The sequence below is a fragment of the Phacochoerus africanus genome, chromosome 9, assembly GCF_016906955.1.
Source record: "Phacochoerus africanus isolate WHEZ1 chromosome 9, ROS_Pafr_v1, whole genome shotgun sequence".
NCBI lineage: Eukaryota > Metazoa > Chordata > Mammalia > Artiodactyla > Suidae > Phacochoerus > Phacochoerus africanus.
Genome location: NC_062552.1, coordinates 88,782,202 through 88,808,068, shown reverse-complemented (window position 1 = coordinate 88,808,068; position 25,867 = coordinate 88,782,202).

Sequence of the window (25,867 nt, the reverse complement as noted above, 5' to 3'; positions counted from 1 at the left end):
AGTCTCCCCCTTAGCTCGTGACTCTGGGGAAGGCAGTTTACATGCCCTTTGCTCAGACATCAGGTAGGCAATGTTGAGAAGTGCCTGCTATAATACCGCACCAAGAATCTATTATTCATGTATTGATTCCCTTCTGGGCCAGGAGTACAACAGATGTCTATAAAGGGCAATCGACTGAGAATGGGCCCAGCGGTATCATAACATCAGTCTCCACTAGGTGGCAATAACGGTGCTAGGTAATTGGTTATTAACGTTGATCTTCAGAACTCAGCACTGTTTCTTACTAGTGATTTATTCATTCATTCAACAAATATTTATTCGATGGCTGCTATGGGCCTGCCACCACAGTTAAGATACAAAGATCAGTGAGGAAAAACAGAGTCCCTATCTATGGACCTTAGGTCTAGGTGAGGAAATGGACAGAGAATCACAGCAATAAAATAGCACACCATAGTAAGTGCTGTGAGTGCACAAGAGGAGAACTGCCCGTTGGGGGGGTGGGGGGGAAAGCATCCCTGATAAAGGGATGATGAAGAGATGGAGGTGTCCCAGGAAGGTGAGGGTTGGGAAGTCAATGCTCAGGCAGAAGGGAGGGCCTGTCAGTGGCTCCTGAAAAGTGGGACGACTGCAAGGCCACATGGCTGGAGCCCAAAGAGCAGGTGAGCAGAATGGGAGCTGCCCACCCTGGAGGGAGGAGCAAAAGGCAGGCAGCCTTGTAAACCTAGTTCTTGGTGGGGCTTTGGATCTAGATCCACAGAGCAGCAGGAGCCCACTGATGGGTTTTTAAACCCAGGAGCGGAGAGGGCTGGGTGACTAGATTGGATTTGCATTTAACAAGGTCAGATTTGCATTTTAACAGGGTGACTGAGGTCTTCTCTGCTGGGGGTTCAGCTGAAGTGGGGGGACTGAAGGGGGGCAGGTCCTCCCAGGTGCAGGAGACCAGTTAAAGAACTACCACTGGAGCCTAAGAGGAAGGATTTGTCTTGGGTCAGGATAGGGACCTGGAGACGGAAACGACTGAGAGATGAGGCAAGTACCAGAACTCAATGGCTAGGGGATGCGCAGGAAAGGGAGGTGCCAGAGATGGCTCCCCAGTGTCTGGCTCAGACAAGCCGACAGATAGAAAGAAAATCGAAGGGGGCAAGGGGTCTCAAATAGTGGCTGGGTAGCAGAGAAAGAAAGTCATGAGCACTTTTATTTATTATTTATTTATTTTTGTCTTTTAGGGCCACGCCCATGCTAGGGGTCGAATCGGAGCTACAGCTACTGGCCTACACCACAGCCACAGCAACGCCAGATCCTAACCCACAGATCGAGGCCAGGGATCGAAACTGCAGCCTCATGGATACTAGTCAGTTTCATTTCCTCTGAGCCACATGGGAACTCCACAAGTTCACTTTTAGACATGCTGACTTTGAGAGGTTTTTTTTTTTTTGGTTTTTTTTTGTTGTTGTTTTTTGTTTTGTTTGTTTGTTTTTGTCCTTTTGCCTTTTCTAGGGCCACTCCCTCGGCATATGGAGGTTCCCAGGCTAGGGGTCCAATCGGAGCTGTAGCCACCGGCCTATGCCAGAGCCACAGCAACGCGGGATCGAGGCCACGTCTGCAACCTACACCACAGCTCACGGCAACACCAACACCGGATCGTTAACCCACTGAGCAAGGCCAGGGATTGAACCCGCAACCTCATAGTTCCTAGTCGGATTCGTTAACCACTGCACCACGACGGGAACTCCTGAGAGGGTTCTGAGATATCTAAGGGGAAATCCCAGAAGGCAAAGGAAGCTCTGAGTCCAGAGTTCAAAGCTAGAATCAAGTAAATCAGCTCGCCTGGGGTGAGACTACCAGCACACAAAGACAAGAAAGAAGCATGGCTACCTGGATGAAGGTCAGCAGCCTGGGCACTGGAATCCCACAACTCACCACGGAAAGGAGTATATTGCTGAAGACAACATTGGAAATCCAACAGAAGAGTTCCCATTGTGGCTCAGTGGTAATGAGCCTAACTAGTATCCATGAGGATGTGGGTTTGACTTGTTCAGTGGGTTAAGGATCCAGCATTGCTGTGAGCTGTGGTGTAGGTCCCAGATGCAGCTTGGTATTGCTGTGGTTTTGGCCTGCAGCTGTATCTCTGATTTGACTTCCCCAGCCCTAGCCAGGGAACTTCCATATGCCCCAGGTGCAGAAGAGGAGGAGAAGGGAAGGGAGGAAAGGGAGAAAGAGAGGAAGGAAGGGAGGAAGGAAGGAAGGAAGGGAGAAATCTAACAGAGATTGATTGGAGAAGAGAAAAGAGAAGGGGTTTCAAGGGAGGCAAAGCATGAAAAGAGCAAAGACTGAGAGATAATAGGATTATAAGAAGCATGTGACTTAGGGAGTTCCCTTCATGGCTCAGTGGTTCACAACCCAACTAGTATCCTTGAGGACTCAGGTTCAGGTTGGATCCCTGGCCTCGCTCAGTGAGTTAAGGATCTGTCATTGCTGTGAGCTGTGGTGTAGGTCACAGACGTGGCTCGGATCCAGCGTTGCTGTGGCTGTAGCGAAGGCCGGCAGCTGCAGCTCCAATTTGAACCCTAGCCTGGAGATCTCCATATGCTGTGGGTGTGGCCCTAAAAAGATAAAAGACAAAAAAAAAAAAGAGAAAGAAGCATGTGACTTAGATCTCTTGCCAGCAAATTGCTCTCACTTCCCCCAAACTCACTCTCAGAGATGGGGGATGACTCCTTTCCAAGGTCCCCAATCACTGCAGGGGCTACATTCCAGACCTTATTTCACAGATAATCTTCAGCTTACATGCTGCAGGAAGAGAGGTACCTGGTCTGACAGAAGGTCAGCTGCTCTGAAGAAAAGTTCTTAGAAATTAGACATTTCCCTTGTCCATTCCTATTTCAAATAGTTAAAGCATAACCAACTTGACCATCAAATCAACATCTTGTACACCTTAAACTTACACAATGCTATGTGTCAAGTATATCTCAATAAAGCTGGGGAAAAACCCAATTGATGAATTTAGGGGATATGGATGTTTACAATACTAGTATAATTTTTCAGTAGGCTCAAAATTTATTAAAAAAAAGTTTCTTTAGAAATTTTTTTCTAAAGGAAAAGTGTTGGGGTATTTCTCCTGTGGTGCAGCAGGTTAAGAATCCGGCATTGTCACTACAGCGGCTTGGGCCACTGCTATGGCACAGGTTCACTCCCTGGCCTGAGAATTTCCAAGTCTTAGATGCAGCCAAAAGAAAAAAAAAATGTTGGGGGAAATAAAAATATCTGGCAGGGAGAGCAGGTATGGGTATAGATGAAACAAGTCTGACCATTAGTAGGGCTCAGCGGAAACAAATCTGATTAATAACATGAGGACGCAGGTTCCATCCCTGCCCTCACTCAGTGGGTTAAGGATCCGGCGTTGCTGTGAGCTGTGGTGTAGGTAGCAGACGTGGCTCAGATCTCTCTTTGCTGTGGCTGTTGGCGCAAGCCAGCAGCTACAGCTCCAATTCGACCCCTAGCCTGGGAACTTCCATGTGCCACAGGTGAGGCCCTAAAAAGACAAAAAAAAAAAAAAAACAGACCATTAGTTGAAAACTGTTAAAGTTGGTCATGCGTTAGCCTAGGGGTACATTCCATTATTTTCTACTTCTGTGTATTTAATTTTTTCATAAGTTTTTTAAAAAAATAGGGTTGCCCTGTGGAGTAAAAGATACACAAAGTACCAGCACATAGTTCTGCTGTTAGTTTAGTGGAATTTTGTCCTTAATCCCTTCCCACTTACTTTTCATTTGCCCTTCTTCCCTAGGGGGCAAAGGTTGCCCTACAGTGCAATTTTCTTCTCAGATTTGCTGTAAGACATAATTTGTTGCATTTTTTTATCATCTTGAAAAAGGTGAAAATCAGTGATGACTAATCGGAAGCTTTACACAATTCCTAGATTTAAGATCGTGACAGCTGAAAGGCTTCCCTTCCTGCAGGCATACCAACCTTAAGTCACAGAAAGCCACAAGAATGCTGGACAGGGGGTAAATGCCGGAAGACAAAAGGTTCCACTGAATGGCACATTCACCCTGCCCTGCTCTGGGAAAGCTCTGAGGTTCCTGGCATCCTTCCTCCAGGCTGCTGAGGGGGACCCTGGCGCCTCGGCTAAGAAGCACCCGCCCCAGTTTGGGAACACTGCTCTTTCCCACCTCATCTCTCGCCCCTTCATCATCCCATTTTTCAGCCACACTACAGGCAGTTCCCAACTGGACCTGACTCTCTCACACAGGCATGTTTTTGATCATGCAGTAACTCACACCTGGAATGTGCCTCCCAGTACCTCCCTAGTAAACCTGCTTTTCTACTCCCAGCTGCATTAAACTAACAAGCTGCTTAACCTTCTAAGACTGTTTTCTAAGGGGGTATTAAATACCTTCCTCCTAGAACTGTTTGGAGAAATGGAGAATCAGGCTGTGAAACACTGGCCTCAAGGCCCCTAAGAGACCCCTAAGTCCAGACACATTGTAACACTGGACAAGCTGAGAGGAGCTAGGTGCCCTATCTGGGTTTCTCCCAGCAGGGCTTCTGGGGGACAAGCCATGGGGTTGCAGATACATGGTTTTTGTTGTTGCTTTTTAGGGCTAAACCCATTGCATATGGAAGTTCCCAGGCTAGGGGTCGAATCTGAGCTACAGCTGCTGGCTTACACCACAGCCACAGCAATGTGGGATCTGAGCGGTATCTGCCATCTACACCACAGCTCATGGCAACACTGTAGCCTTAACCCACAGAGCCAGGCCAGGGATCCAACCCCTATCCTCATGGATACTAGTGAGGTTCATAACCAGCTGAGCCACAACAGGAACTCCAGCAGATACATGTTAATGAACAACCAGCTCTCCAGGGCAAAAGCCTTGGATTTGTAGTGTCTATTTAATCCTGAGGTGTAAACAATCCCATTGTGACCAATTTCAAGCTGCCAACAAGGTGTCTCTGAAAGTGCAGTTGGGAAAAGCTCTGCACCATATTCCCACCAGCCAACTCCAGCATGTCACTGCAGCTCCCAGCCTCAGACCTGTGGGCAACTTTGGCCTCCTCTCAGCAAAAACATGCAGGCCCTGGGAGTTCCTGTCTCGGCTCAGTGGTTAACGAATCTGACTAGGAACCATGAGGTTGCAGGTTCGACCCCTGGCCTTGCTCAGTGGGGTAAGGATCCGTGTTGCTGTGAGCTGTGGTGTAGGTCACAGACTCAACTCAGATCTGGTGTGCTGTGGCTGTGGTGTAAGCCGGTGGCTACAGCTCCGATTCGACCCCTAGCCTGGGAACCTCCATATGCCGCAGGAGCGGCCCTACAAAAGGCAAAAAGACAAAAAAAGAAAAAAAGACAAATGTGCAAGCCCAGAAGCCAGACAGTGTAGCTCTTAGAGGATCACCACAGAGCGTCAATTTCCTAAATTCAGGGACTAAATACTCCTGCTAGGAACATGTGTCTAAAATAGTCACACATCTTTACAATTCCTCTGTGCCAAGAACTGTTGGAAGTGCAGTACATACCTTGACTCAATTTATCCTCATAAGCCTCTAAGGCAAGTACTTTCAGATTTCTCTTAATAGATGAGCAAACTGAAGCATTGAAAGGGTAAGTAACATGCCCAAATCCACATAGCCCTGAATTGTCTTTGCCCATAAAGAGTAGCAGAATAAATGTTCAGTCTCCCCAACCCAAGAAGTTCTTCATAAATTTTAAATAGATTCAAGTAAAAAAAAAAAATTATTGGGAGTTCTCATCGTGGCTCAGTAGTTAATGAACCCGTCCGTCTAGGAACCATGAGATTGTGAGTTTGATCCCTGGCCTTGCTCAGTGGGTTCAGGATCTGGCGTTGCCGTGAGCTGTGGTGTAGGTCGCAGACACAGCTCAGATCTGGCGTTGCTGTGGCTCTGGTGTAGGCCGGCGGCTACAGCTCTGATTAGACCCCTAGCCTGGGAGCCTCCGTATGCCATGGGAGCGGCCCTAGAAAAGGCAAAAAGACAAAAACAAAAACATTATTTATACATAATTATAAATTGAACCTAACAGATACACAAATACACCAATAAAATTCTTCACAATGATTAGTCTTGGGAATAACAGGACTTTGCCATCTCCCCTGAAAGAGCACAAAACTTTCTGCAATTATCCTTTTAAAAAAGAAATTGTTTTTATTTATTGTTCCAGCCACACCTGCAGCATATGCATGTTCCCAGGCTAGGGGTCAAATTGGAGCTGCGGCTGCAGGGGGCCTATGCTACAGCCACAGCAACACCAGATCCACACTGAATCTCAGATCTACACTTGCTTGTGGCAATGAAGATCCTTAACCCACTGAATAAGGATGGGAACAAGTAAATTTCTTCATGGATACCATGTTGGGTTCTTAACCTGCTGAGCCACAATGGGAACTCCACAATTATCAATTAATATACATTAATATTCCTCAGAAGGCAGGCATTACATTTATGGTCTGTTTTATGGTTCTTACAGTTATTACTAGTAATGGAAATATGCACCACACAATGTGTTATGTAGTGACTAGAATTAGGATCATTGTTCAAAGGTTTAAAACAGAAACAAAATTTCTAACTAATAAGTATTTCATGATTAATTACATAACAATACCTCAAACTTACAAAGTAGTTTATGTTTAAAAGTCTGTCATATGTAGTCAATAGAACACATGGAATCTGCTGTCAGTCAAACCTGACTTCAAATTCTGGTTTCTGCCTTCATACCGTTCTGAATACAATTTTTACCTATTTAATTCTATTGGGAATAAGATATAAATTCCTATTGATGAGATAAAATTCATATCATACAGCAAGACAAGGAAATTTAAAGGTAAGGTTTTTTTCTCTCCCCATTTTGGCTGCCTCCCTCCCCAACAACAATGAAGTGTGTGTTGTGCTTGGTTAAACAGCCCTCCTTAGGAGCTAACATTCCTTCTTAATCTCATAAAGGGTTACAACTCCTGAGGAGATAACCATGCTTCTTAACCTGGAAATAGGCCATGATGACCCATGACTCATTTTGTATACATAGATCTAGGTTCTGCAAACTGCCAATAATACATCACTTGATGAACAGCGCATGTGTCTCAACAACTTGTATAACCGTGCTTTCACCTCTAACAAGTAGAACAGTCCTCAGAGGTTTCTCAAAGAGTGTCCCCTGGGTTATAAACCTTAGGTTGGCTCAAATAAAATTTTTCTTACATCAACTATAAATTTTTCATTGACCATGTGGCTGAAATTCAAAATTTACAAAGACCTACTAAGAAAAAAAAACAACTTCCCAACTCAGTCCTGGCAACCTGCTTCCTTTCCTTGGATGAAAAAGCACTATTAACAACTTCTTGATATCCTTCCAGGGATATTTTATGCATATAAGGTACAAGCAACTAACAAGTATAAGCTCGTGTCATTTTACACATTACACTCAACGGGAAGTTTGAGCTACAGGTTCCTCCCCTGTAAAAGGGCATTGTTAGGATTACATCACATATTCATGAAAATGCCTTAACCCTAGTGCCCGGCATGGAGTTTGGACTCAAAAACACATCCGCCCTTTCCCTACCTTTAAAAAGGCTAAGAGATAAGCGTCTTTGGATGCCTCAGAATCACACAGTGCTAGTTAATCACAGATTGTCTCCCAATCCCTCAGTTTCCAACCCAGCAGGGCAGGAATAGACCCAAGTATGTGCATTTCCAAGAAGCTCTCAGGTGCTGCAGATGCTAATCAGAGGGTCATCTGACCACCTGAAAGCACAGTGGGAACTTAGACACCCCAGATTCCATCCCAGGTTCTGCATCTGGAGCAAACTACTCTGGGCTTCAGTTTTCTGTTTAATAAACAAAACTCCCATCTCGGAGGCTGTTGCGCAGGTTAAATAAGGTACTGCACATGCAGGGGCATTTGTCACGACAAATGCTCAAGGACTACAACGCGAAAGGAACGTAGAGCTGCTGGGGAGGCGGGGGATGGCCCGGAAAACGGGAACCGTGATCCTTGGCTGCGTCCCAACTCGCACGTCGTTTCCCACCCCCACCCCAGAAACCTGCGGGGCCAGGCAAGTGCTGGGGGCCAGGGACCTAGCTGGGATTCGTTTTGTGGGCTGAGGTCAGAAGCCACACCTTAAAGGCGAGGCGGGAGCTTCTGTAAGGAAGTCCTGAAACACCGAGCACAGAGTACCTCCACGCTTCTCTACGGGGCTTACAGTTTAAACTGCGTGTAAAGATGCAGATGACACTCGTTGAACCTCACTGTAAACGTCCACGCCCAGGGGAGGGTGCGCTGAGTGCCCCGCCCGTGGAGCGTGCGCTGCGGCGCTCGGGCCGGGGACTGACTGCAGGGCGCGGACGTGCGGCCAGCCGGGAAGGAAATGGCGAGGTCCGGACGGGCCGGGGCATGGCCGGGGCTCGGCTGCCAGCCGCTAGGGGGCAGCCGGGCGTCTGCGGGCCGCGGCCGGCTGGAACCAGTCCGGCCGGAAGTTGGGGCGGTGCCTTGACTTCCGCAGCGACGCGCCACGTGGTCTGCCGGGGGTCATGGAGAAAATAACAAGATGGCGGCGAAGGGGCGGGGCCGGTCGGTGCCCTTGAGGCTGCAGGTCCCTTAAAGGGCGGCGTTGGCCGGGCAGGGTAAGATGGGCTGACGGGTTGCCCGGCCGAACCTGGACCCAGTAGCAAGGAGCTGCGCGAGATCAGAGTCCTGTTCCTGCGGAGCTCTCTGGTCCGGCCCGCTATGACCGCACCAGCCGCAGGATCAGCACGGCGCATTCCTGTGCAGCCGCCAGTCGGCTTCTCATTCCCGACCCCTTTTGCTTTGTCCCTGCGTTTGCTGTTCTGTGCCAACAAGGACAGCAGAGACGTCTTCCTCGGGCGTTTTCTTTCTGCGGGAGAGATTAGGTGTTGCACTTCGAGTGGGCGAGTCCTACTTGGATCAAAAGGCACTCTCCCCCTTCCAGCAGTTTCCATTACCATTTCCTGTCTTTGTTCAAAGGCCTAGAACTGCTCCCTTTCTGATGGGAAAAAACAACTCGCAAAGATCTGGGCTTTAAGTGGCTTCCCTGCCTTGTCCAAAGTGTTGGAGCTTGTTTGACTTGCACCCAGAAGCTGCTCTGGGACCTCCAAAGTGTTGCAGAGTCTGAGATTGTATTACTTTATATCAGCCACCTTAGATGTTTTTTTCAGAAAGATAAATGTAGTTGTGGGTTGTTGCATATTATAAAATGCAGGAAATAAGAGCAAAGTCGAATAGTGTTCTTGGCCTTTCAATAAAGACCTGCAGTTTCGGAGTTCCCCGTCATGGCTTGATGGTTAATGAATCCGACTAGGAACCATGAGGTTGTGGGTTCAATCCCTGGCCTCGTTCAGTGGGTTAAGGATCCAGTGTTGCCATGAGGTGTGGTGTAGGTCACAGACACGGCTGGGATCTGGCGTTGCTGTGGCTACAGCTCTGATTGGACCCCTAGCCTGGGAACCTCCATATGCTGCGGGTGCAGCCCTAAAAAGACAAAAAAAAAAAAAAAAAGACCTGCAGTTTCTCTTTTGTGTCCATGGATAGGGAAGACCAAGCCCGTGAATCTCTGCTTGGCCAATTGCCCAGGCTTGGTTTTCATTCCTCATCCTGTTTCATTTTACATAAGTTGGACACAGAAGGGCCAGTGTGGGTAAAAATAGTTAACACAGCCATTGGGCTTGTAGAGTATATTTAGAGTAAAGGAGACGTTTGTCCTTGATTTTATTTATAAATGTGTCATTTTAGGATTCAGATTCTCTCATTCTCACTAATTTGTGAGACTTGGCAAGTCTGAAACGATAAGACTATTTTGTTTCTAAATAGTGGAACTTGACTCTCAAAGGTTTGGGAGGTTAAATAAAATTTTCTGAATGTAGCAGGTCCCCACTACAGTGACAAAGCTTGAGAGGGACATTACTTTATGAAGAAGCCCTTCTGGTTTTGTCTGTCTGGTAGGGATTTTAACACTTGTGCTGTGATCAAAACTGCATTGCTGTAAAGTGCAGACTAGGAACAGTATAATTTGATTGGGAGGGGAGGAAGTGACAAGGACGCTCAAAATTTTCGTTCTAGGGCTTAAATTCGGATTTTTTTTTTTTTCCTAACCCAGAGATTTGAGAGAATTTTCCTTCAGCCACTCCTTTTTGTAACCAAGCCTTCAGAGGTTTGTCCAATGTTTGGCTTAAAAAAAAAAAAAAAAAAAAGGAATGAATGGAGTTTGCAAAGAATCCTTTTACCTGGAGGGGTTAGAACCTTCTCTTCCTTGAACGGGGAAAGAATGCAGCTACCTTCAGAACATTTTCTCAGAAAGAGCCTGCCTCATTGTGTCCTTATGTTTTGCAGTGATTACCCCCTTCTGTGTCTCCTTTTGTACATATAATTCAGATGGAAACTTGGGCAGCTTTTTCTGCAAATGCCCATCATACAGGAGCACAAGAATTAGCATCCTCAGGCCTTCAACTGTTTGCCTCCAAAATTTCCTTAGCACTACCTTACTATTAAAAGGAGAAAATGCATCATAAATATTTAAATAGTTGATTTCAGCAAATTTGACTTTTTTTAAAAAACAGAGAAGTAGTAAAAAAAAAAAATTAAAAGAACCAGCACTCTAGTAATTCTGAGATACTTGTCCTTGTAGGCAGAGATTTAAGTTTTGTTTTGTGGGTTTTTTTTTTTTTTGATGGCCACACCCTCAGATGGAATGGGAGTTGCAGCTGCCGCCCTATGCCACAGCCACAACTCCAGATCTGACCCTAATCTTCAAGCTATACTACAGCTTGAGGCAACACCAGATCCTTAACCCACTGAGCGAGACCAGGAATCGAACCCACATCCTTGTAGATGCTAGTCAGATTCTTAACCTGATGAGCCACAATGGGAATTCCCATAAGTCTGTTTTGAGGAGATTATGTTTGTACAGTTTGGTACCTTTCCTTTTTTTTTTTTTTTTTAGTTTGGTACCTTTTTCACTTGACTTTAAAAAATATATTGTTTTCTTTCATATTGCTTAAATTATGCTCAACACCAAACAAAAGGTATTGAAGAGGAGTTGCCGTTGTGGCTCAGCAGTAACAAACCTGACTAGTATCCATGAGGACATGGGTTTGCTCCCTGGCTTTGCTCAGTCGGTTAATGATCCGACGTTACTATGAGCTGTGGTGCAGGTCACAGAGGCTTGGATCTGGCATTGCTGTGGCTGTGGCGTGGGCCGGAAGCTGTAGCTCTGATTAGGCCCCTAGCCTGCGAACTTCCATATGCCGTGGGGGCAGCCCTAAAAAGATACACACACACAAAAATTATAGAAGAATACAAAGAAAAAAAAAAGCAGTCATGGAATAACCACTGTTAAACAAGGTGTGTCGTTGTCTTAGAGAGAAGTGCTCCTGTGGTGCATCAGGTTAAGGTTCCGGTTGTCACTTCAGCGGCTCAGGTCACTGGTGTGGCGAGGGTTTGATCCCTGGCCTGGGAATATCCATACACCATGGGTGCAGCCAAATAAATAAATAAATAAATAAATAAATAAAACTACCTAGTTTTGTAACCTACATTTTGCATTTAGCCCCACATAATATACATTTTCCCAGGTCAAATAAGAATCTTCATGGGAGTGTTCATCGTGGCTCAGTGGTTAATGAATCCGACTAAGAACCATGAGGTTGTGGGTTCGATCCCTGGCCTGCTCACTGGGTTAAGGATCTGGTGTTGCCATGAGCTGTGGTGTAGGCCGCAGACGTGGCTCAGATCTGGCGTTGCTGTGGCTGTGGCGTAGGCTGGCAGCTGTAGCTCTGATTAGACCCCTAGTCTGGGAACTCCATGTGCCAAGGGAGCAGCCCTAGAAAAGGCGAAAAGACCAAAAAAAAAAAAAAGAATATGATGTTTAACCTTAAGTTAAATATTTAAAAGGAATCCTTTCACTGACAGCCTATTAATAATACAGAAACCTCTTTTCCCTTTAACAAGTTCATTTCTACATATAGATATGGTATAAAAGGAACTTATTGCTGGAACTTTCTTTCCAATATGCAGCAAGTATAAAAACTTTGTTGTTCTCCAAAATTATCTACTATAAATGAACTTTGAGGATAGGGGGTTTTTTTAGGGTAAAGTCCTCTAAACCTCACCTATCATCACTTTATTAGCTATTTTCAATTGTGATATTGTGGACATGCTGCTAAAACTTTATCCATAGGAACAAGAAAGACGGTTCTATTCAAAGCAAAATGACTGATTAAGATTCCTCCTCTATGTTTAGTGTAATGATGTCTGGATACGCCTTACCAGAAACTGTTCCATAGCCTGTTCTTCCAAAATTACCTCTATTTGCCACAATCCTTCCTTCACTCTCTAAAAGTGATTTAGAAAACATGGAGAAGGAGTTCCCTTCATGGCACTGTGGTTAATGAATCTGACTAGGAACCGTGAGGTTGCAGGTTCGATCCCTGGCCTTGCTCAGTGGGTTAAGGATCCAGCGTTGCAGTGAGCTGTGGTGTAGGTTGCAGACGCGGCTCTGATCCCACGTTGCTGTGGCTCTGGCGTAGGCCAGCAGCTATGGCTCCGATTCAACCCCTAGCCTGGGAACCTCCATATGCCTCAGGAGCAGCCCTAGAAAAGACAAAAAAAAAAAAAAAAAACCTGGAGAAGATGAATAAAACAAACACATGAATAATGAGGAAAAAAATAAATCAGCAGCCATTATGTGATCGTCTTAAAATTACTTCAGGGAATGCGATCCTCCTTCCTGGGGGTAATACCAGTTCTTATCACCCACTATACTTTAAACAACACTAGTGTCTTTGCAAATGAAGCCCCTTCTAATGACTAAACATAGATTAAGATATGTTCCACTAAAAGGAATATGTCATTTAATAATATTTATTCGAATAAGAATAAATATTATTCTTATAGTAGCTTTAAGAGCTACTATATATGGCAATCATGATTAGTTTCTAATAGTCTTCCTTTTGGTGACAATACCCTGGTGCAGAGACTTATCTCTGGAGATAGAGCATTTGAGGCCAGTTACAAAATTGTCTAATTCTACAGATGCCCAGTAATAAAAATGGGAAGTTTTTTTTTTAGCTCCATCAGCACTGTGCATCTGAGATTAAAATCTATTATCAGAGATTCATTCACTGTGATCCTTTCAAAACAACTCTAGATTTGTTTGTTTTATCATTCAGATTTCATAGCTGATAGCCAAGGCAGTAAATGGATGAGTATTTTTCATTTTAATTCTTTTAAGGGACATTGTCTTTGAATACCTTTTGGAAGCTATAACTCTTAGAAATCTGTCTCCTAGGAGCTGAAGTTTAAAAATCTACTGATATTGGACTTCCTGGTGGCCTAGCAGTTAAGGATCTTGTGTGGTCACTGCTGTGACATGGGTTCCATCCCTGGCCCGGGAACTTATGCATGCCACAAGTGGGACCAAAAAATAAATAAATGAATTTAAACCAAATAAATAGGGAGTTCCCGACGTGGCTCAGCAGTAATGACCACAACTAGTATCCATGAAGACGGGGGTTCAATCCCTGGTCCTGCTCATTGGGTTATGGATCCAACATTGCTGTGACCCATGGTGTAGATCACAGATGCAGCTTGGATCCAGTATTGCTGTGGCTGTGGTGTAAGCCACAGCTCCAATTCAACCCCTACCCTGGGAATTTCCATATGCCAAGGGTTCAGCCCTAAAAAGACAAAAAAGAAAGAAAAAAAGAAAAAAAGTAAATACATAAAAGCTAGTGACATAAACGAAGTGCGGGAAGAAAAATATACATATATTTTTTTATCTCCAGAGCCTTTGAAAACAGGGATTCCACTCTCTTCAAAGGAAAGAAAGGTGCTTGTAAATTTGCCCCTTAACTCAGGCTTGCCAGAATCAAAAAGAGAATCTAGGTTGTCTCCTGTCCTAGACTCAAGGCACAGTCTTGGCTGCTATGTTGGCAAGTTGTAGGCACATTCCAACGGGGTGAGGGCCTATGCCTCAAAACTTTCTAGTCTCCCTAAATCTCCCTCTCTTCCTCATATCAAATAGCCCTAAAGCTCTGCTCTTCATTCTTTCTAGGCCCTCAGAATAGCAATTAAGAACTGGGGCTTGAGGAGTTCCCATCGTGGCGCAGTGGGGTTTGGTCCCTGCCCTTGCTCAGTGGGTTAACGATCCGGCCGGCGTTGCCGTGAGCTGTGGTGTAGGTTGCAGACGTGGCTCAGATCCCGCGTTGCTGTGGCTCTGGTGTAGGCCAGCGGCTACAGCTCCGATTTGACCCCTAGCCTGGGAACCTCCATATGCCGCGGGAGCGGCCCAAAGAAATAGCAAAAAGACAAAAAAAAAAAAAAAAAAGAACTGGGGCTTGAGAGTCAGGAAGTCAGTTGCCTTCTGGGTCTGTTATTTACAAACTGTGTGATTTGGGGCAGGTTAACATCTCTGGGCCTCAGTTTCCTTCCCTCAAATTCAGAATGTTTCTTTCTTGTGAGGATGTGCTTAACACAAGGCCTGGTACAAATGAGCATTTGACAGATGGCAGTGATTGTTAACCCTTCTACCTCCCTAATCCACCTTCTGCCTGAGCTCAGTCCTCATTCTCTTTTGACCAGTTGCTTCATAATGGATCTCCAGCCCTCCAGCCTAGACCTCTGAGCTGCTTGCTATTCCTGGTACCACCTTCCCTTTAAATATGCTTTTTCTGTATTATCTGCCTAGTAAATCCCTCCTCATTCATCAAAACTCAAACAAGGAGTTCCTGTCATGGTGCAGCAAAAACGAATCCGAGTAGGAACCATGAATTTTCGGATTCCATCCCTGGCCCTGCTCGGTGAGTTAAGGATCCGGCATTGCCATGAGCTGTGGTGTGGGTCACAGACGTGGCTTGGATCTGGCATTGTTGTGGCTCTGACATAGGCCGGCAGCAACAGGTCCGATTAGACCCCTAGCCTGGGAACCTCCCTGTGCCTTGGGTGCAGCCCTAAAATGCAAATATATATATATATATATATTAATTTATAATTTCATCATCAGGATAGTGAGGTTTGAGGTTTTTTGGTTTGGTTTGGTTTTTTGCTTTTTTAAGGCCACACCTGCAGCATATTAGGCTAGGGGTCTAATTGGAGCTGTAGCCACCGGCCTACTCCAAAGCCACAGCAAAGCAGGATCCGAGTCGAGTCTGCGACCTACACCACAGCTCGTGGCAATGCCGGATCAGATCCTTAGCCCACCGAGCAAGGCCAGGGATCGAACCCGAAACCTCGTGTTTCCTCGTCGGATACGTTAATCACTGAGCCACGACGGGAACTCCTAAAGACTGCTAGATTTAACAAAAATACAAGGTGCCCAGCAGATAAACAACAGACAAGATTTTAGTGTAATTTTGTCCCAAATATTACTTATACAAAAAAAAAAAAAAGGATTCATTGTTTATCAGAAATTCACTGTTGACTGGGTGGCCTCCAGTATTTTATCCCACAGCCCTACCTGAAAGGCTGAACTCCCAAACCCTGTCTTCCTGCATTCAAACCGGCTAATTCTTAGAAAATGTTATGAACTGTGCCATTTTACCTTTATTAAATAAATAAGCAAGCACAATCTACCAACTCTGCTTGCTAAAATTTTCTACTTTGCTTTCTTCTGAAACTCCGTGATTATATTTACCTAAAGTTAGATTCTAATTTCTACGAATTTAGCCTCTAAGCCACTTAACAGTAGAATTAGATCTGAGAGGGAAAATCCAGGTGACTCTACATCTGAAGTCTCTGTTCTGCAGTAAATTCTAACAGAGATAGGGACACTGTGGGCCATTAGAAACCCCACAGAGCTGTTTGGGCTGTAAAATACCACTTCCCTGCAGAGAAAAGAGGAAGCCTCACTCTTCAGCTCTGGCACCTACACTGGCCAGCTCAGCAGCCATTAAGTATTATTACAGACGAGGCTTTCCACGACAAAACTATTTTAAAAATTAGAAACATCATCTTATCTGAAATGGGGCATTTCCTGATTTCAGTTTTTTGGCACTGGTTCACGTCCTGTAGGGGAAAAAAAAAAAAATTCAAGCTGCACATATTTTTGTTTCATAACCACAGCTCCCTTTACATTAAATCACATTCCCCTGCAGCTTCAAAGTGGTTGACAACTCTACACGACATATGTTTTTGTTACATGTAATTAGTTTTCCCTGTGGTTCTGAAAAGTAAGATGATGTCACAAGTGTATCCCTTCCTTAACACCCAAACTTGAAAAACCAAACGCTGTCCTGGGTGTCTAAACTCATGCAAAACATTTGCTTAGTGCTCAAATATCACAACTATGCGTTCTGGAAAACAAGAAGAACCGTCAAAAATTACTAAGAAGTGGCGCATGGAATGCGAGAGAATTCACATTAGGGATAAAAAGAGACGTGTTAAAAGGCGATTGGGGTGAAGGTGGTTTAATATAGCCGAGAAGCATGAGGGAAACAGCTCAGTCGGGAGCGGAAAATCAATTTGCCAGGGCTATAGTAAGACTGGAACATCATGTCTACACTTGTCAGAATCCATCCTGGCTCCCCCCGTAATGTCTGCAGTCGGAGCATGAGCACAGGAGATATGCCTCATACCAGTTTAACCACGGAAAAGACTACTACCACCGAGCAAATCTTCAGAGGAGGAACAGAGCGAAGGACGATCTTTTTATCTTTTGAAACGTACTAAAGAGATTTAGTACGTCAAAAGCTTTACTTCAGGGAAAACCAAAATTTCTTTTTCATCCACTTGTTTTCTGGATGGCTTCTAGTGAATATTGCTTGGTAAGGAGAATCATTTCAGAGTCACGGAGAATATATCTTGGATGTTTATGCTACAAAAACTAGAATTATGTTATCTGTTCCTTCGGAAAAGTGAAGCAGCAATAAACCATCGCTTAACTAGTAAATCATAAAAGCTTACATGGAGGAAAGCCCAACGACTAAGAAGCTGGAAAAAAATCTCAAAAAACTGTAAAAACTGATCTACAAAGAGAGGAAAATTTTTCTGATGCATGCTAAAGCCATCCTGTTGCTTCTTACAAACTTTATTGTTTTTTGGAAATTTCCAGTATAAGTAGTCATTCTGTCAAAAAATGTTTGCTTCGGAGCCCCATCATTCTTAAACCTGTTGCATAGTCAGTGTGACTTTACTCATGAAGTTCTTTTCTGCCTTTCCTGTATGTTAAGTAGCTCTTCCTGCACCAGAGTCGTATTTCTTATTTTTCGGTTTCTTTTTTTTTTTTTTTTCTCTCCTTAACTTGGTCATGAGGAAGCCTATTCATTCCGATATCAGTTGCCTAAGTATAGACTAGTCCTGCCCTGGAAACTGCGAACTGAATTTGATTTCCTCTAAGAAGATAAAATGGAGAAGCTGCTTTACATTTTCACTCAAAGGGCAACTGGCGCCGAGGTTTGGGGCCGGAAATGCGCGGGTGCCTTTAAGAAGAACCGGGGTAATTTTCCATCGCCCCCCCCCAGCCCCGCCCACGCGGCATGCGGCAGGGCGCGTCGGAGCGCGGCTGCGCGATGGGGCGCGGCGCGGGCCTCCCGTTGCCTGGATACCAGCTCCCACCCCTGGGCGACTGAAGCCCTATTGTTCCCAAGATGGCGCCCAGTGCTGTCTTAATGCGTCAGAAACAAAGCCAGCTAAATACCCTTGAGCTTAGCGGAAAGTAAGGGTCTTAGGGCCGGCTTTAAGAGTGTTCTATGTCAATATTTATTTACTATTACAATGTTACAAAAATCCTCTTAGGTTGTCTAGATGGGGAGAAAATCAGGGATCGCCTCCGGGTGTGTAAGCCCTGGCCTTTTTCCATAGCAGGGCTTGTGGCTTCAAAGTTGGTGATACATTCTTTTCTTTTGGTAAGAATTCTAGTTTTTCCTGTTTAACTAGCTCAGAAAGACGTCTCTTTTTAAGTTTAAATTGGCCCGTGCCGCTTAACCTTAGAGACCGTATAATTATGTGGAGCTCAACTGGGGTCCTAGCTCCTGACTGTGTCCCCTTCCCTTTAAAAATACCTGTTGGGCTGCAAACTATTATATGTAGAATGGATAAACAATAAGGTCTTACCTCATAGCACAGGGAACTATATTTAATATTCTGTAATTAAACCATAATGGAAAATAATGTCTTTTAAAAAGAACATATGTGTATGTATAACTGAGTCACTTCTCAGTATAGCAGAAATTAACATTGTAAGTCAGCTATATTTCAATTAAAAAATTGTTTAAAAACCTGTTCGTTTTTCTCTATCTTGAAGTTACTTTATGTTCAAATTAATGGTACCATTATAATTATTATAAGATTGTAAATTCTTTTGGGGAGAAGTATGTTTTAACCATCTTTGTATCCCAGAAGTGTTTCTGCCCATAATAAACCTCCAAAGAATGTTAAGTAAGTCTCATTAACTACCGAGGCTTTAAACTGTGCAAAGCACTGTGCTATGAAGTAAGTACCCCCATTTTTTTTCTCCCATGTACGCAGAAACTAAGGCACCAGGAGGTTAAGTGCCTGAAGCACCACAGCTAGTAAACACTGGAATGAAGATTCAAACCCGGACAGCCTGAGAGCTTTTGCTAGCCTGCCATTGTACTATACTGCTGTCTGTAAATACTGCAGAGAGTCCATGATGTCTTCTAATTGCAGTACTTTCAGGGAGGAGTGTGCAAGTCTCTTTCTCTTGACTTACGTTCTTTGTCGTGAATAAACTTTTCACATTTGTTTCAGTCAGGGCATTTAGATGCTAACCATACCCTGAGCTTAAAGACCCAAACCCAGGCAGTATTGGTGGCAGGTGTTGAGGAAATATAATTTAAAAACAAAATCGCCTATGCTGAAACTTTTTCCACAGAAGTAGAAGAGAAAGAAAAAACATTTTATATTGAATAAGCTTTAAACCAAAATATGATATGCATCACAGGCAATCCACTGAGAGGCTGCAAAGATAGGAGGAATTTCTTGTTTACATAGCTTAGCAGATACACCCTGCTACTACTACCTGTTCTCTGTTTATCTCCAGATAAACAATAACTGGGAGGACTTGACAGCACCATTTGTCACATATAGTTCATCCTAAATTCACTTTGGTAATTGGTAGCTTCTATCTGTGTCAGCGAGTTAGCTTATCCAAAAGAAAAATGAACTTATATTTTTACGAGTGGAGGTAGGTTTGCAACTTGGCAACCTACTGAAGTTAGACTCCTACTTTCCCCAGGGAGAGTAATCTTTCTACAGAAAGAAAATAGGGATGTTATCTTCCTTGGTGATTACATTTCAAAGAGATGGCTCCCAGGTCATTAAGAAAGACATTCTTGTATTGTAAAACTGGCAAGAGGCTTAGTTAGCTTTTAAAAAGGTTTGCATAAGTCTCGAAGGGGCAGGGAAAGAATTTACAATCAGAAAATTTCTAGTGTAAATGTTGGTAGAAACAGAAATGGGATGCGAGGAAATTTCTTTCTTTCTTTTTCCACAATGATTTTCTCTTTTATTTCCTTCAATAAGTTTTATAGTTTTTTATTAAGTTTACAATCTATTTTATTTATTTATTTAGACTTGTATTTGCCCGACACGGGATCCAGAGACAAAACAGGCCAGTTCTTCCAATCAAAGGGTCAGGTTGTGTTCAAATTTTCACCTTACTGGCCCATGCTTTCCACAGATGAAGAGTAATCCAAATAGTCAGAAGCCAGGAGAAGTGTATTACCAAATGTTGAGGATTGAGTTTTCTATTCTGATTCAAATACCTACTTCCTTGTTTCTTTGAAATGACAGCTAATTCCTAGCAGATGCTGAGTGAATTTGCATGCTGCACCAGCCATGAGAACACGTCCAAGATCTGACAAACGGACAGCTGGCTTTGATGTTCTTTTGAGTGCAGTCTTCAGTCCTCCTGGAGATGCCTGGCTGGGAGGACCTCTTGCCTCCACTGTTCTCCTGAGTCTCAAATGCCTACCTGTCTTAGCTCCTTTAACAAAAGGCTCTGGCTGCTTGTAGCCTCCGTGCCTCAGCATGTGCTGTTGTCTCATCCTGGACCACCTTCCTCCACATTTTCTGCTTGCTTGGCTCCACTAGCAAGACAACTCAGTTAATCCATCCTTCTGGAATTCTTCTCTGAACCTCCTCTTTCCTACCCACCCATCTGCATCTGGTTTGGTCTTCCCAGGGCTCCCGGACTACTTGGAGATTTCCCCTGTTAGATATAGATATCTATGTGTAGTCATGCATGAGGTACTACTGTGAACTTCATGAGAGTAAAAATTTTTTTTAATCTTTGTATTCCCAGCATCTCACAGCAGGTTACCTAGATGAGTAAGTCTGAGATTTCAAACTGGTGATCTATGGGCCTAATCCAGCCTACCAAACTAATTTGTTTGACTCTTTCTCAAAATTGTATTTTTAAATTTCAAGTCACATTTTAAAAAATCTGGATTTACATACAAATCAGTGTCTTTGACTTTTTTTTTTTTTTTTTTTGCTATTTCTTTGGGCCGCTCCTGCGGCATATGGAGGTTCCCAGGCTAGGGGTCGAATCGGAGCTGTAGCCACAGGCCTATACCAGAGCCACAGCAACTCGGGATCTGAGCCACGTCTGCAACCTACACCACAGCTCACAGCAACGCCGGATCGATAACCCACTAAGCAAGGGCAGGGACCGAACCCGCAACCTCATGGTTCCTAGTCGGATTCGTTAACCACTGCGCCATGACGGGAACTCCTCAATTGTATTTTTAAATTTCAAGTCACATTTTTAAAATCTGGATTTACATACAAATCAGTGTCTTTGACTTATCTTGAGGAATAAGATATGGCGCCTCTGGACCTGTTTCTGTGGCAGCAGGTGCCTGGTGCAGAGGTGGGCCCTTTGGCCTGGGCTCCTCACTTTACTGCAGTCTTTGTCACTCCCTGTTGCTTCCTCACTGAGGCTCAGTATGAGCTGTCATTCATATTGAGTGTGCACTGCTATTTTTCTTGTAGTAAACTATCTCTCAGTACCAAAAGACAGAACAAGACTAAAGTATTTCTCAAGAATAATGGAAGAGGGTGTTGCCATTGTGGCCCAGTGGTTAATGAACCAACTAGTATCCATGAGAACTCAGGTTTGATCCCTGGCCTCACTCAGTGGGTTAAGGATCTAGCATTACCATGAGCTATGATACAGGTCACAGACTTGGCTCGGATCTGTTGTGGCTGTGGCTGCGGAATAGGCCAGCGGCTACAGCTCTGATTCGACCCCTAGCCTGGGAACCTCCATATGCCACGGGTGCGGCCCTAAAAAAATAAATAAATAAATAACGGAAGAAACAAATACAAATGATATCACTCATATGTGGAATCTAATTTTTAAAATGATACAAAAGAACTTATTTACATAACAGAAACAGACTCACAGATTTAGAAATCAAACTTATAGTTACCAAAGGGGAAACACGGGGGGTGAGAGGCATATTAGGAGTTTGGGATTAATATATACACACTGCTATACAGAAAATGATAACTAACAAGGACTATTGTATAGCACAGGGAAATGTACTTAATATTCTGTAATAACCTATATGGGAAAGGATCTGAAAAAGAATGGGTATGTGTATAACTGATTCACTTTGTTGTACACCTGAAAGTAACACAACATTGTAAGTCAACTACAATACAATTTTTTTTTTTTTAAATAATGAGAGCTTGTTTCTTGGTGGGAATGAAGAGTCAGCCCTGTGTTTATTAGACACATGAATTGACCTATCTCCATTTTTCTTCAATCCACCTGCTTTGATTTTTTTATGTTATCTTTTTTTTTTTTTTTTTTTTTTGGGCCCTGGCATACCAAAGTTCTTGGGCTAGGTAGGGACCAAACCAGAGCCACAGTAGTAATCTGAGCCACGACAGTGACAACATGGGATCCTTAACGAGGGAACTCCTGCTTTTTTACATTATGTTCTTAGCCCCTTTAGATATTTGAATATTTAACCCTTAGAATAGACACTCAAGATCTGTTTGAGGAGAGGAGGAAAGAAAGAAGGAAAGAAAAGCAAGTTCGGCAAATTGTTAGGATTCCAAACTTTTATCTATTATTTTTTTTGACTGCACCCATGCCATTCCTGGGCCAGGGATTGTGTCTGTGCCATAACAGTGACCAGAGCCACAGCAGTCAGAATGCCCAATCTTTAACCCGCTGCACCACCAAGGAACTCCAAGATTCCAGACTTTTGAATCCAGCTACCTAAACAGAATTCCCAAATTACTGACTTTAGCCAATCCTTCAGTTTCACCCTGAACATCTTTTTAACATTTGGTTGTTATCTTGGTTGGGTGTACACATGATACTCATATTCCTATAGCAACTACCTTATCAAAAACCATTAAGGTAACTTGAGCTATGTGCCATTTGACTTCAATGACTCAACAGCCATAGAATGCACACAACAAAAAAAAGCTCACTTTACGCAGTTAATTAATTTTCCAGAGGATTATCCACTGCACCTTATACTTGGTAGACAACATTTGATAGATAAAACTGAGGACTATTTTGTAAAACTTAAAAACAAGAGGAGGAGTTCCCGTCACGGCTCAGTGGTTAATGAATCCAACTAGGAAGCATGAAGTTTCGGGTTCAATCCCTGGCCTTCCTCAGTGGGTTAAGGATCTGGTGTTGCCATGAGCTGTGGTGTAGGCTGCAGATATGTCTCAGATCCCGAGTTGCTGTGGCTCTGGCGTGGGCCGGTGGCTACAGCTCCAATTAGACCCCTAGCCAGGGAACCTCCATATGCCGTGGGCGCAGCCCTAGAAAAGGTAAAAAGACAAAAAAAAAAAAACCAAGAGGAAATATTTAGTCCCATTTCTATCAATGCTTACATATCAAAATGAATTCCTAAATAAATACTATCTTTGAAAAAATACATGCACCCAATGTCCATAGAAGCATTATTTACAATAGCCAAGATATGAAAGCAACATAATTGTCCATCAACAGACGAGGGGATAAAGATGTGGTGTATATATACAATGAAATATTAGCCATTAAAAATAATGAAAATTTGCCATTTGCAAGAACATGGATGGACTCAGAGGGTACTTTGCTAAGTGAAATAAGTCAGACAAAGACAAATACTGTATGATATCACTTATATGTGGAATCTAAAAGAAACTAGTGAATATAACAAAAAAGAAACCCAGATACAGAAAATAAACTAGTGGTTACTAGTGGAGAGAAGGGAAGAGGGGAGGGGCAAGACAGGTAGGGGTCTAAGAGTTACAAACGACTACATTAAAATAAATAAGCTGCAAGGATATATTGTACAGCACAGGAAATGTAGCCAATATTTTATAATAATTGTAAATGTATAATCTTCAAAAAGTGTGAATCATTCTGTTGTACAGCTATAATGTGTATAATATTATAAAATGAAATAAAATACAATAAATACCGCCTTTTTTCACCAATGAGAGAAGTACTGTTGTGTGTTCAAAGTGGAAGGATGTTGTTGTTCTGTCTTGCATGAAACCTACCAAGGTATGAAATCTAAATTTAAGAAGTTATAAATGCTGTTTTTTTTTGTTTCTGTTTTTTTTAGGGCAGCACCTGCAGCATATGGAAGTTCCCAGGCTAGGGGTCGAACTGGAGCTGTAGCTGCCTGCCTACACCACAGCCACAGCAACGCAGGATCCGAGCCACGTCTGCAAACTGCACCACAGCTCACAGCAATGCCGGATCCTTAACCCACTGAGCAAGGCCTCAAGGATCAAACCTGTGTCCTCGTGGATGCTAGTCAGATTTGTTAACCTCTGAGCCATGACAGGAACTTCATAAATGCTGTTTTTAATTCCAGAGATTTGCTCAATAGAGTTTTTGTTTTCAAGGAAATATTTTAAATTATTATTCCCTTCTAAATTCTCATAGCTTAGAGTTAAGAATCCTATCTGGCTTAGTGGAATAGAGGATCTTTTGGAATGCAATAACTGCTGTCCTATTATGGTATTATGGAGTATGGAATGATAATATGGAGTCAGGCAAAATGTTCCTTTCTGATCCACACCTGCAGTGACATCAACATCATGATATGTAATTCAATTCATCTGTCTCCTTATTCCTGCTTAGAACTTTTCTTTTTTTGGTCGTTCCTGTGTCATGCAGAAATTCTGGGGCTAGGGCTCGAAGCGTTCCACAGCAGTAACGAGAGCCATAGCAGTGACAACACTGGATCCTTAACCTACTGAGCCACTGGGAACTCCTCTTGCCTAGAATTTTAAAGTCAGTATATTATTGTCTTGGATGGCCATATTAGTCCTTTCCAAATATGTAGAATTAATAGGATCGTGGCTGGGGTGGGATCAGTTAGGAAAAGACTTACAGTCGATTCCGACATACCCTGCCCTTAAAAACCCCCAGTTTTCCTTTTAGACCAAACAAGTCAAGGGTATATAGTGGGGTTCTCAGTGGAAAGTGTGCATCAGATAATTTTACACCTATTAAACTCATGATGAAAGAGTTCTAAGCACGGAGAGAAAAAGCAATCAGCTATGCAAATTGTATTTACTTTGGACCTGAGAAAAACAGAATCAACCAGCTACTCACTTTTCTAAAGGACCTAAAGCAGAATTGGAGTCCTGAGACCTACGTTTTATGAAAAGACTCAGAGGGACAGGAGTGGCTGTATCAGTGAAAAAATGCAACTATGTCTCCTCTCTCAGAGCTTAGAAGCTGCTCAAAATTTAAATTCCAGCGTGGTGGAAGACCCAAACCACGTAGCACATAGTAGGGTTGTGTTTTTCTGCTTGTATTGGGTCACCGTCCTCCAGATAGTTCAATAGCTGCAGTTGATTATGGTGTTAGTTCAAGAACCAGCAAACCTTTAGCGGCTCAGAAGCTCATTGATAAATAGATTAATTGCATGTGATATAAAACAGGCTCATTCAGAGAACTACACAGTTACTTGCTGTTAGATGTGAGAAACTAAAGCCTTGACTATTGCCATTTCTCTGAGCACGCTGCAGTAGTTGTGTCCTGTCTACAAAAACAGAGAATTACTTAATCTTTTTGGGTTCTCAGTAGCTTCAAAAGACTAATCCAAGTATTTCGATCCCTGACTTTTTTAAGGATGCTGACAATCAAAGAAAGGTGCTCACTGTGCTAAATTATAGCAGAAGTTTGAAAGAAAGCAAAATATCTTTTGTTATTTAGATTCTTTTATTTATTTATTTTCCACAGTACAGCATGGTGAGCAAGTTACACATACACGTTTGCATAATTTTTCCTCCTGTTGTCGTGTTGCGATGTAAGTATCTAGACATAGTTCTCAGTGCTACACTGCAGGATCTCTTTGTAAATCCATTCCAAGAGCAATAGTTTGCATCTGTTCACCCCAAGATTTTGATTCTTTCTTTCTTTTTTTTTTTTTTTTGGTCTTTTTGCTATTTCTTTGGGCCGCTCTCGCGGCATATGGAGGTTCCCAGGCTAGGGGTCGAATCGGAGCTGTAGCCACTGGCCTACGCCAGAGCCACAGCAACGCGGGATCCGAGCCACATCTGCAACGTACACCACAGCTCACAGCAATGCCGGATCATTAACCCACTGAGCCAGGGCAGGGACCGAACCCGCAACCTCATGGTTCCACTGCGCCACGACGGGAACTCCAAGATTTTGGATCTTTCTAATTCAGAATCTACGTCAGTTTCCATCCCTGGGATAGAGTGGCCCCATATATCACACGAAACCAGCCAAAGCCAAACAAGTTCCCTATTACTGCAGAAATTTAAAGGGCACAAGAGATGATATCAATTCACATAAAGGGATTTACTGCTGTTTTATTGAGAACCGTCTTTAATTTCCAAATCCCATCCATAATTTTTTTTTTCTTGCTTTTTAGGGCTAAT